The sequence below is a fragment of the Mobula hypostoma genome, chromosome 20, assembly GCF_963921235.1.
Source record: "Mobula hypostoma chromosome 20, sMobHyp1.1, whole genome shotgun sequence".
Lineage (NCBI taxonomy): Eukaryota > Metazoa > Chordata > Chondrichthyes > Myliobatiformes > Myliobatidae > Mobula > Mobula hypostoma.
Genome location: NC_086116.1, coordinates 16,576,018 through 16,589,559, shown reverse-complemented (window position 1 = coordinate 16,589,559; position 13,542 = coordinate 16,576,018). Strand labels below are relative to the sequence as shown.

Genomic DNA, 13,542 nt, shown 5'->3' with positions numbered 1-13,542 from the left:
CACAGGCCAGAGAAATTAATGAACTGCATTCCTTTCCCATCAAGAAATAGGCTTGCATTACATCAGAGTCATATGTATGATCAAGAGTTCCTCATCAAAAGGATGACTCGGAAAGTGTGAAAAAATCAATTTCAATTCAATCATGATATTCATAATCCTCAGGACATCCCAAAGATAGCTATAGTTGATCAAATGGTTTAGAAGTACAACTACTGTTGCAAACTACACTAACTAACACTCAAAGAGCATAGACAATTTTCTCAGTCACAGAGCTAAAAGTGTCATGTAATGGCCCTTATGCAATGGGCTCTGTTTCCAATGTTTAGTACCACTGACTTGAATGGAGCCAGGTTCCAGAGACAGAATCAACATACATTACAATTTATAGATGCACATAGTGCAGGTGACTGGGCACAAATTCCATTGTTCCTCTGGGTTCAGTCTCCAAGGTTATGCAAACACAGACTGCTGCAGTAAAATCGGCGATGCCTTTTTTTGACAAATGGTCTCAATAAAGGACAAGGCATCTGCAAGAGAATCTGCAAGAATTACCTTTTCTTAATAGTCCGGCTGTTAATATAGATGGGTGGTTACTCGGTCTGAGGTACATAAACAGACAGCTGGATGATATTAATGATCAAATTGAATTCATTTTCTTTATTCTACCTTGCAAATACCAGCAGAAATGCAGGAGTGTGCCAGCATTTTTGTAGAAGCTAATCTGCTAATTGGTTAATGTACTATCCATGCCTGCTGTAATGTCAGTGGGCTGGAATTCATCTGCATGAGGCTGTTAGTTTTCAGAATAGCAATGCCAGCTAGGTATCTGAGACTCCCTTCTCAGTACTCTATGCAAAGGGCACATGGAATGATACATGATGCCATTCCTGGAAAAGACCCAACAGCTAACTGTGCTCTCTTGCTGGATCAACCCGGTACTGGAGGGCTGCCTCAATTCAATCCAAAGGCATAGTCAACCAACCCATTCATTACTGATCATCAGTCCCAACAAGAGGAAATAGTGGAAGAGGGTAAAGGAAAGAACATTTGCTCTCTGGGAATTCACAATTTGAGTTCAAAGTGATTCCTACTCCTTTTTCCCAATTTTTCCAGCTCTGGACACATTCTGAAGATCAAATCAGGCCCTTACACATAAACTAAAAGCATCTCATTGAACAACTAATCAGGAGGAAGAATTTCAGAGTTGTATTCTTCGATAATAAATGAACCTTTGAACCTTTGAACTAAATATATAGTCCTCTTCCTTGCAATATATTCAGTATTTTGTGTACTCTTGGTCATTTAGTAATGGTTGCATGTTCGCCCTGTGATCTGGATTTCTCCCATATATCAAAGGAAGGTTATTAAGTGGTGTAAATTACCCTGACTGTAGATAGATAGCAGGAGAATCAGGGTGTTGATGGACATGTATGAGAAAGCAAGTTAAGTGGAAGTACAAAGAATCAGACTGATGAGGATGCTCTGAGAGTTGGCATTAACTCGATGAGACTAATGGCCAATTTTTATGTCATATGAATAAATAAGTATCAAATTAGCCATACTCTTTTATTCATCCCCTATAGCCCCATGATTTTGTGATCTGTAAGTAAATTTCTTCATTCCCTCAGTTTTCAAGACTGAAATTATTTTAAGTAACTTGTAAAACCAAATTGAAAATTTTGAATATTGATTTTGAAACACTTCCTTTGGTTTAATCCTGCTGCATGCATCACAATTTTTGTACTGTGCTGTGTGTCATGTCATTTTTACCATAGTTATTGGGCTAGTCAGCCACAAATTCCTTCTCATCCACTAACTGACTGTTCTTTGAGACAAGGAGCAATGCAAACCAAAGCGATCACATTGTGAATGGCTGGGAGATCTACAGAAGACCTGTCTTACAATTCCTTTTCATTTGCATAGAACTTCATTCCAGATATTATTGTAGAACACTATACTCTCGATTGGAATTCTAAAGCTCTTTGCAGAATTTTGAAGAGGTTTTTTCTAGATATTGCCCTTAAAATTCAGCACAACTGGAGTTCGACCACTTACTTAGAAAGTGATATTCTAGACTCTAAGGTGATCTGGGTTACAGAGCTGCAATGAAAAAAGCAGAAAATAGTGGAAATGCTAAACGGATCAGGCAGCATCTGAGAGGAAACAAACAGAGTTAATGTTTCGGGTTGAAGATCCTTCGTCAGAACTTGCTGAAAGACTTGATGACAACTACTAACTACATAAACCCTACTCTACAGGATGAATGTATTTCTCTCTCATTCATGGTTAGATGTTACCATTATAATCTGCTTACCTTATTTTTCATATGATTCCTCATTATAACTCTGATATATTTTACAGATGTATTTTCAGATAGGGAAATATAAGACACTTTTGGCTTTTGCATCACATGTATTAAGTAATTGTCCAGAAATGTGTCAATTCTACAAGGATGCAAAACAATTGCAATTGCACCAACCCAGCAATGGAAATAATGCCACTGTATTTTCATCAGGACTGGCATAGACTTAAAGATATTGAAAATAAAAGCCTAAAATGCTGGAAAACTACACGGATAACATAGCATCTGTTGAACAACAGTAATGCTTCGAGTCTGAGGTTCTCTGTCAGAACAATGAAAGAAAGAGATACAAGTTAGTATTTACTGTGACTGTGTCTACTATATGTACAGATGCCATTACATAACAAAAGCTGACTGATTCTGCAACTGCATCACATTTTGCGAGCAAATAGTATTGACACCATTTATTCCACAAGAGCTGGAATAGGTAGCTATAATACACAATTTATTACAATAAATCTAAAATGTGGCAATCTCTTTCATTCAAGATCATTTTGGAAGGTGGACATTATGACAAGCATATCTGAAAGACAAGAGTCCAATTGAGATGGAATGCCATACATGAGGGTGAAAGACATATTCAACTAGAAGAGTTACTGAATGAGACACTGTATCGGAATTCATGAAAGACTACAGTAGGAGGTTTTAACTCCCCCTGCATAAAGACATTTTCAATTTTGAAGATAGGTATGCTTTGACTTTCATAGTTAACATGTAGTTTTGCACTGAGAAATGACCTAATGTTAGAGAAATATCAAAAATCCACTGCCTTTAAAAATAATGACTGATATATGGTAATATTTCGAAGGTTCATGATGAATTAGTATCAGAGTGTAAAGGGTATTGTGAAATCAACAGTTACTTTGGTCTCCTGAAAGAATTTCAAACATTTGTGGAATATTGCAATGCATTGCAATTTGTGTTTAACTTACAACCAAGTATCGATGATATTTCACCACCATGATTCGGAAATTCATTGCAAATGTTAATTGTTGTAGCTAGATTATCTCAACAAAAAACAAAATTCTACTATTTATTTAAACGTGTACAATTGTTCTCTTTTAATAAAAGTGTACTGTGTGCACATTAACATTTTCATTGCCTTTTTTGTTCGGAAGAAAATCTTTTTCATAGGAATTCTGACCTCAATAATTTTATGGTATTGACTGTTATCCTGGCACAAGTACCTAAGAACCAAGCAACAGACATAAAAGTTGCTGGTGAACGCAGCAGGCCAGGCAGTATCTCTAGGAAGAGGTACAGTCGACATTTTGGACTGAGACCCTTCATCAGGACTAACTGAAAGAAGAGCTAGTAAGAGATTTGAAAGTGGGAGGTGTAGGGGGAGATCCAAAATGATAGGAGAAGACAGGAGGGGGAGGGATGGAGCCAAGAGCTGGACAATTGATTGGCAAAAGGGATGTGAGAGGATCACGGGACAGGAGGCCTAGGGAAAAAGAAAAGGGGGAGGGGGGAGAAACAGAGGATGGGCAAGGGGTATAGTGAGGGGGACAGAGGGAGAAAAAGGAGAGAGAGAAAAAGAATATGTGTATATAAATAAATAATGGTGGCATGAATATTGACTTCTCAAACTTCCACTAATGCCCCACCTTCCCCTCGTACCCCATCCGTTATTTATTTATATACACACATTCTTTTTCTCTCTCCTTTTTCTCCCTCTGTCCCACTCCCTATACCCCTTGCCTATCCTCTGGGTTTTCTCCTCCCTTTCCCCTTTTCTTTCTCCCTAGGCCTCCTGTCCCATGATCCTCTCATATCCTTTTTGCCAATCACCTGTCCAGCTCTTGGCTCCGTCCCTCCCCCTCCTGTCTTCTCCTATCATTTTGGATCTCCCCTTCCCCCTCCCACTTTCAAATCTCTTACTAACTCTTCCTTCAGTTAGTCCTGACGAAGGGTCTCGGCCCGAAACGTCGACTGTACCTCTTCCAAGAGATGCTGCCTGGTCTGCTGCGTTCACCAGCAACTTTTATGTGTGTTGCTTGAAATTCCAGCATCTGCAGATTTTCTTGTGTTTACCTAAGAACCATATATCTTGGGCCACAGTGCTAATAAGGATATAATGGAAGTGCTTAAATTAGGCTCAAACCATCATGGCAGGCATCAGTAAGATGACTCAGAAAAACTTGCAAATCTTCTGCCCCAGTCTATATCAGTCAGAGACAATCAGCGTTAAATAATAAGCATTTAGAATAAAAGCAGAAAATGCTGGAAATACTCAGCAGGACAATCAGCATCTTTTGGAGAGGGACCGAGTTACTACTTCAAATCAATGATCCTCTGATGAAATGTCACTTGCTCTGGAACCACCAGCACAATAAAGGTATTTCAGCAAGGCACAGCCAGAATATATTCTGAGAGATTTTGTAAAAGGTTTTATGCTATTGTTGTTTCTGAGGTTCACCATTTTCAAAAGCTGATGGACACACCTCCAGACTTGGAACTTCTATTATTACATACCTCATGGATATCTTGTGACTGTCTTATGACCATGATGTAATTGAGTAGCTGATGAGCATGATGTAATGGTCTTTTGGAGGTCACCTGATGTAATTTTCCCGCCGATGTGAGGTCACGTGATGACATGTTCACTGCGGGTATAAAAGGAGACCCCTGGGGTGATGCAGTTAGTTTTCCAGTTAGAACGTCAGCCAGATACTCCACTCCACTGCGTATTTGCCTTATGACGCAGTTTTGATTTAAAACGGAGTTTTACGTTCTATTGTAAGGTACAAAAGTGTTCGGCCAGCAGTTTAACCAATTGCTGCCAGGTTTGTGATGTATCTTTTCAGTAGTATTGGAGAGTGAAGACGAGAACCTGAAGGAGTCATTCGGCAGTTGGATAGGATCGACCAGTATTGAATTCGTTCAAGAAAGAGTGATCTGCATGAGATAGCCTCTGTTAAAAGCAGCAGAAAAGGCTGTGCAGTATCTAGTATCCAGAGGGAAAGGTCAGTGCCTTTAAACCGTTTTATTTCCGTTGTCGTGAATCCTGCGGACAAGGCAGGATCCAGCTGGGATTGGCAGTGACGTTGTGTCTTTGAGGAATTCTTTACTTCAGGGAAGTCTCTCCTAATTGACTGTATAAATCTCTTGGACTTTCAAATTTACCGTTCTAAGAACTGTTTTTGAATTTACCACCTTAAGAACTGTTTTCGCATTTATCGCTTTAAGAACTAGTAGTGAGTGGCGGTTTGTTCAATGGCCGCATAGCAGTTTACTTCCAGTTAAGATTTTCGTTTGTTTTTTTTAATATATTGAGCAGAGTTTAATAAATATTTGATTGTTTTTATAAAACCTGACTCGATTGATATACTCATTGTTGCCGATCACATGACACTGTGTAGACTTGTAAACCACTAATAGTTACACCATCGTAAATCAGTGGACAACACAGATTGTCCATTCTGTTTATGTTTCTATGATGAACATTTCCCACGGGCCATTTTACAGAACTCTTGTTTCCTCACAGCATACACTATAGGAATTTTAGTCAACTTTGATTTAGCACAGGAGTTCCCAACCTGTTGTCCGTTGATCCCACGGTTAATGGTAAGGCTCTTTGGCATTAAAAAGGGTGGGAACCCATGCTTCAGTGTGTACTCTCAAGACTGACTACATCCTTCATTCAAGTCAGGCAACTAACTATGGTTCAGTGAGGAATATGGATGGGGTTCCCTCCATAATATGGATTAGCATCACCAGCTGACTGATAATGAATTGCTAACACAGGAAAGCTGCAACAAAGGAAAGCTGATACATACCTTAGGCAGCAAATAGTTAAAGTTATCTGCACTTATCAAGCTGTTGCGTATTCAATTAGAAATCCGAAGTGGAATATCTATCTCTGCTTCCTCCTTTAATTCCCACCATCATAAAAAAAACAACTAATTCAACTCTCTTCATGTGAATTCAAGAAGCAGCTGAGCATATTTGAGACAGCAAAAACTATGGAATCAGACATCATCCCAGTGTACTTCAAAATTAGATGTGCTTCTATTCAGGTTTTACACTACAATTGTAATTCTGCCATTATACAACAAACTGGAAAATTGCACAGCTATATTCTTTCCAGAAATAGCGACTGAAATCCAACCTAGTCACTGTCTGCTCAGTCTACTCTCAATCATCAGCAAAATCATGGAAGCAGTGATGGTCTTCCAGCAGCATTTTATGTTTGTCTTGTTTTGTATCCCTGGGAACAGGCTATAGATCAGAGTGTCCTCTGTTATGCAGACATAAGACACCTGCATCCTTTTCAGAACTTCGTTTGCAAATGCACAGTACACAAAGGGTTGGCAATTAAATGAAGCACTGAATAGCAATGAGTCCAGGGACACTCTTTGCTACACCATGCACAGGTAGAACATCAACATGTAGTGACACTCAGCGCCTATGTACTTCAGTTCTACACCCAGCCTGAACAGTGGCCAATTGGAGTACGGAGGCGAAAAGTAAAAGTGTCTTCACCCAGTTCAAGGAAAGAGCTTTAAATATCAGTGCTTCGTATCTGTTTTATTGGAGCTTGAACAGAGGCAAATTGGAGTTCGAGATTCATTGGCAAGGTCCAAAGGGGCAAACGGAGAGGCTATTGTATGAGTGGGACAGTAATAGAGTGGGGAGACTTTTGGGTTTGGCTCAACAGGCTAGGGTGATGGCAGGTGTGGGCAACATAAGTATCTGGTGGGCTTTTCTTTGCTCATTCTCCATCTCTTAGCGTATAATTAGGGCAGTAAGAATGGCTGCAGGGAATGTGTTTTGTTCTTTGTGTGAGATGTGGCAATTCTGGGAGACCTTCAGATGCCTAGATAACCACATCTGCTCCAGGTGCACTGGGCTGCAGCTCCTCAGAGAATGCGTTCAAGAATGGGAGCAGCAACTTGATGACCGTAGGCTCATGAGGGAAACAGAGGAGTTGATGATAGAAGCTACAGGGGGGTGGTCACCCTTGGCTTGTAGGAGGCAGGTGAATGGGTGACTCTCAGGAGAGGAAAGGGAAATAGGCAGCTGGTAGAGAGCACCCATGTGGCCATTCCCCTCAACAACAAGCATGCCATTTTGACACTGTTGGGGTGGGGGTGTGAACAACCTACCGGGGGGAGACACAACCAGCCAGTCTTTGGCTCTGAGGTCTAGTGCTGTGGCTCAGAAGAGAAGTGGCCAGAGGAGGGATGCAATGGTGATAAGAGATCCCATAGGTAGAGGAGTAGACAGGAGAGTCTGTGGACGTGATAGAAGACCCAGATGACATGTTGCCTCCCAGGTGCCACGGAGTGAGCAGCCAGACATCTTGGTAAATATTGGTACTAATGACGTAGGAAGGAAAAGAGAGGAGGTCCTAAAGAGAGAATTTAGAGAGCTAGGTTGAAAGTTGAAGAGCAGGACCTCCAGGATAACAATCTCCGGATAGCTGCCTGTACCACTTGTCAGTGAGGGCAAGAATAGGATGATTTAGAAGGTGAATGCATGGCTGAGGAACAGGTGTGGGGAGGGTGCAGGGTTTCAGATTTATGGATATCTTCTGGGGAAGGTATGACATGTACAAACGGACTGGCTACAACTAAAACCGACCGGGTCCAATATCCTTGTGGGCTGGTTCGCTAGAACTGTTGGGGAAGGTTTTAACTAATTTGGTAGGTGGTTGGGTGTTGGAGTGATAGCGCTGAGAATAGGGATGTTGGTTTACAAGCAGAGGTTGTGTATAGTGAGACCTTCAGGAAGGACAGGCAGACGACAGGGAAAATTGCAGTCGGTAGGATTAGTTGTAGAGTAAAAGGGGGCCAACATTGGAAAGGGTGACAAATACAACCTGAAGGTGCTCTATTTGAATGCATGCGGTACGCGAAATAAGGCAGATAATCCTGTAGCACAGTTAGCGATTAGGAGGTATGACGTTATGGGTATCATGGAGACATGGCTGAAAGGTGATTGTAGTTGGGAGCTTAATATCCAAGGATATACAATCTATCAAAAGAACAGGCAGGTAGGCAGGGGAGGAGGTGAGCCTCTGCAGGTAAAAAATGAAATTAAATCTTTAGTCATAGAGTCATCAAAAATACAGCACAGAAACAAATCCTTTGGCTCATCTACTCTGTGCCGAACCAGTTAAACCACCTACTCCCATCAACCTGCACCGAAACCATATCCAAACTTCTATTAAACATTGAAATGGAGTTTGAATGCATCACAAACAAGAGAAAATCTGCAGATGCTGGAAATCTGAGCAACACACACAAAATACTGGAGGAACTCAGCAGGCCAGGCAGCATCTATGGAAAAAAAGGACAGTCAAAGTTTCCTGCCAAAGGGTTTCGGCCCAAAACGTCGACTGTACTTTTTTCCATAGATGCTTCCTGGCCTGCTGACTTCCCTCCAGCATTTTGTTTGCATGCATCACTTGTTTTGGCAGCATGTTCCACTCTCTCAGGACCCTCTGAGTGAAGAAGTTTCTCCAGATGTTCCCCTTAAACTTTCCACCTTTCACCCTTAACCCATGACTTCTAGTCAAAAAACCCACCCAGCCTCAGTGGAACAAGCCACTTGCATTTACCCTATCTACACCTCTCATAATATTATATACCTTTATCAAATATCCTCTCAATCTTCTATGTTCCAAGGAATGGAGTCCTAACCTATTTAATCTTTCTTTATAACTCAGGTCATCCAGACCTGGCAACATCCATGTAAAGTTTCTATGTACTCATTCAACCTTATTACCTCTTTCCTGCTGGCAGGTGACCAAAATTGCACATAAATCTCCAAATTAATCCTCACCAATTTCTTGTACAACTTCAACATAACATCTCATCTCCTGTACTCAATACTTTCAGTTATGAAGGCCAATGTGCCAAAAGCTTTCTTTATGACCCTGTCTACCTGTGACACCACTTTCAATGAATTATGGACCTGTACTCCCAGATCCCTTTGGATTAGACATCGGCTTTGTGTGAGAAGCCAGAGAGTGGTAGTAGATGATTGCCTCTCTGACTGGAGGCCTGTGATTAGTGGAGTGCCACAGGGATAGGTGCTGGGTCAATTATCGTTTGTTATCTACATCAATGACTTGGATGATAATGTCATTAACTGGATCAACAAATTTGCGGATGACACCAAGACTGGGAGTGTTGTGGACACCGAAGAAGGCTATCTATCATGACTTGCAGTTTTGAAGCTGTATAATAGCTTTTTATTATATCATATACCGTATATTTATTTTATATATTTTATGTACATTATATTATGTATGTCATAATTATGTAATTATCTACTATCTAATTAATCATGCAGACATGCTGATTTCTTCACAAGGTCTTGTCATTTATTTTAGAAAAGGAAAAGATTAGAAAACATTCAGTGGGTCAGATTTCAAGTTCAGAGCTTCGTCACATAAAGGCTGTCTCCACAGTGGAATATCTATCCGTACTTCCTCCTTTAGTTGCCACCGTCATTTAAAAAAAACAACTAATTCAACTCTCTGCATGTGAATTCAAGAAGCAACTGGGCGTACCTGAGAGTGCAAAAGCTATGAAGTCAGACATCATCCTCAAAATTAGATGTGCTTCTATTCAGGTTTTACACTACAATTGTTATTCTGCCATTATATAACAAACCAGAAAATTGCACAGCTATGTTCTTTCCAGAAATAGCCTCTGAAATCCCACCTCTTAACTGTCTGATCAGTCTACTCTCAATCATCAGCAAAATTATGGAAGCAGTGATGGTCTTTCAGCAGTACTTTGTGTTTGTCTTGGTTTGCCTCCCTGGGAACAGGCTGTAGATCAGGATGTCCTCTGGTACACAGACATTGGACACCTGCATCCTTTTCAGAACTTTGTTTGCAAATGCACAGTACACAAACGGTTGGGCAATTAAAGGAGACACTGAATAGCAATGAACCCAGGCCCACCCTTTGCTACACCATGAACAGTTAGAACCTCAACATTTTCTGACACTTAGTGCCTATGTATTTCAGTGCTACACCCAGCTTGAATACTGGCCAATCAGAATACTGAGGTGAAAAGGAAAAGTGTCTTAACCCAGGTTGAGGAGAGAGCGTTAAATATCAGCATTTTGTATCCAGTTTTAAAGCTTGAACAGCGACCAGTCCGAGTTTGGAGGCAAAATGTAATGGTGTCTACACCCAGGTCAAGGAGAGGGCTTTAAAAATGAATGCTTCATGGGCGTTTTCTCAGAGCTTGAACAGTGATCATTTGGAGTTTGGGATTCATTAGCAAGGTCCAATAAATATGAGGCAGGGCAACCATTGTGTGAGTAGGACAGTGTTGTGGGAGACTTTTAGATTTGGCTCAACAGGCTAGGGCGATAACTGGTATGGCTGACGTAAGTATCTGGTAAGCTTTCTCTTGCTTATTCTTCATCTGTGAGTATATAGTTAGGGCAGTAAGACTGGCCGCAGGTGATGTGTTTTCTCCTTTGTGTGAGATGTAAGAATTCTGGGAGACCTTCAGCCTCTCAGATAACCACATCTGCACCAGGTGCTCCAAGCAGCATCTCCCCAGAGAACGTGTTAAGGAACTGGAACTGCAACTTAATGGCCATTGGCTCATAAGGGAAACTGAGGAGGTGATAGATGGGAGCTACAGGGAGGTGGTTACCCCTAGCTTGCAGGAGGCAGGTGAATGGGTGACTGTCAAGAGAGGAAAGGGAAATAGGCAGCTGATATAGAACACCCCTGTTCTTATTCCCCTCAATAACAAGCATGCCATTTTGAATACTGTTGGAAGGCAGAAATGATCTACTGGAAGCAATCTGCGGTAGGACTAATCTTGGTGTCACCTGCAATTTTTCGGATCCAGTTAACCACATTATCATCTGGATCATTGTTCTAATTTACAAACAACAACGGACACATCACTGATCCCTGCGTACCTTCACTTGTCACAGTCCTCCATTCAGAGAGACAACCATCTACTACCATTATCTGGCTTCTTCCACAAAGCCAATGTCTAATCCAAAGGAATCTGGAAATACAGGTCCATAATTCATTGAAAGTGGTGTCACAGGTAGACAGGGTTGTAAAGAAAGCCTTTGGCACATTGGCCTTCATAGATGAAAGTACTGAGTACAGGAGCTAGGACGTTATGTTGAAGTTGTATAAGACGCTGGTGAGGCCTAACTTGGAGCATTGTGTGGAGTTTTGGTTATCTACCAGAAAAGATGCAAATAATGTTAAAAGACTGCAGAGAAAATTTACAAGGATCCTCCCGCCACCCCACTAGGAATAGGGTTCCCCTGGTCCTCACCTACCACCCCACCAGCCTCCGGGTCCAATATATTATTCTCCGCAACTTCCGCCACCTCCAACGGGATCCCACCACTAAGCACATCTTTCCCTTCCCCCCGCCCCGCTTTCCGCAGGGATCGCTCCCTACGCGACTCCCTTGTCCATTTGTTCCCCCTCCCCCCATCCCTCCCCACTGGTCTCCCTCCTGGCACTTATCCTTGTAAGTGGAATGAGTGCTACACATGCCCTTACACTTCCTCCCTTACCACCATTCAGGGCCCCAGACAGTCCTTCCAGGTGAGGCAACACTTCACCTGTGAGTCGGCTGGGGTGATATACTGTGTCCGGTGTTCCCGATGTGGCCTTTTATATATTGGCAAGACCCAACGCAGACTGGGAGATCATTTTGCTGAACACCTACACTCTGTCCGCCAGAGAAAGCAGGATCTCCCAGTGGCCACACATTTTAATTTCCATTCTGATACGTCTATCTACGGCCTCCTCTACTGTAAAGATGAAGCCACGCTCAGGTTGGAGGAACAACACCTTATATTCCGTCTGGGTAGCCTCCAACCTGATGGCATGAACATTGACTTCTCTAACTTCTGCTAATGCTCCACCTCCCCCTCGTACCCCATCCGTTACTTATTTATATACACACATTCTTTCTCTCTCTCTCTCCTTTTTCTCCCTCTGTCCCTCTGACTATACCCCTTGCCCATCCTCTGGGTATCCCCCCCGCCCTTTCCTTCTCCCTGGGCCTCCTGTCCCATGATCCTCTCATATCCCTTTTGCCAATCACCTGTCCAGCTTTTGGCTCCATCCCTCCCTCTCCTGTCTTCTCTTATCATTTTGGATCTCCCCCTCCCCCTCCCACTTTCAAATCTCTTACTAGCTCTTCCTTCAGGTAGTCCTGACGAAGGGTCTCAGCCCAAAACGTCGACTGTACCTCTTCCTAGAGATGATGCCTGGCCTGCTGCGTTCACCAGCAACTTTGATGTGTGTTGCTTGAATTTCCAGCATCTGCAGAATTCCTCGTGTTTGCGTTTACAAGGATGTTGACGGATCTGGAGAACCTGAGTTATAAGGGAAGTTTGAATAGGTTAAGACTTTATTCCTTAGAACATAGAAGATTGAGAGGAGATTTGATAGCAGTATATAAATTTATTATGAGGGTATATGTAGGGTAAATGCAACTACTGAGGATGGTAGGGACTACAACCAGAGGTCATGGGTTAAGGGTGTACTGTGAAAAGTTTAATGGGAACATGAGGGGAAACTTCTTCACTCAGAGGGTCATGAGAGTGTGGAACGTGGTGCATGTGAACTTGATTTCAACATTTAATCAAAGTTTTGATAGGTACATGGATGATAGGGGTATTTCTGGGCTATGGTCTCAGTGCAGGTTGATGGGAGGAGGCAGTTTAAATGTTTTGGCATGGACTAGATGGGCCGAAGGGCCTGTTTCTGTGTTGCACTTTTCTATGACTCTTAACCCTCTCTACCTAAGCACTGTTGATATAGACAGGAGCATTGACAACACATCAAGTTCTCATTCAGTGATGGTTATTACCAGCCACCACTATAATACTTCTCTTGCTATTTGGCCCATCAAGTCAATGGAGTTCTTCGAGCATTCTTATCTGTTACATTGAGATGCAGTGGCCTAGAAAGCTCACCAATGACCCTACTTCCTCAGGAAGCTAAAGGAATTCTGCATGTCCTCATGAACGCTTACCCTTGTTTAGTTGATACACCACAGTAAGCACTCTATCTGGATACACGATGGTTTTGCATAGCACCTGCTCTGCACATGACTGCAAGAAACTTCAGAGTTGTGGACATAGCCCAGCACATCAGAGAAACCAGCCTCCCCTCCTTGAACTCTATCTATAGTTCTCACCAGCACAGAAAAGCA

General features: G+C 42.1%; 1 protein-coding gene across 2 annotated transcripts in view; it reads left to right on the top strand.

The window, feature by feature from the left end:
* The window catches only part of LOC134359348 (troponin I, slow skeletal muscle-like), a 28,733-nt gene extending 25,276 nt beyond the window's left edge, over positions 1–3,457 (top strand). The window contains exon 9 of one of the 2 annotated variants that reach the window (XM_063072469.1): positions 2,851–3,457. The gene's annotated coding sequence lies outside the window, so the exon portion shown is untranslated. Of the gene's footprint in view, positions 1–1,113; positions 2,792–2,850 lie in introns of those variants that run through there. The other variant, XM_063072470.1, reaches the window with a different exon arrangement.
* The last annotated feature ends 10,085 nt before the right edge of the window (positions 3,458–13,542 follow it).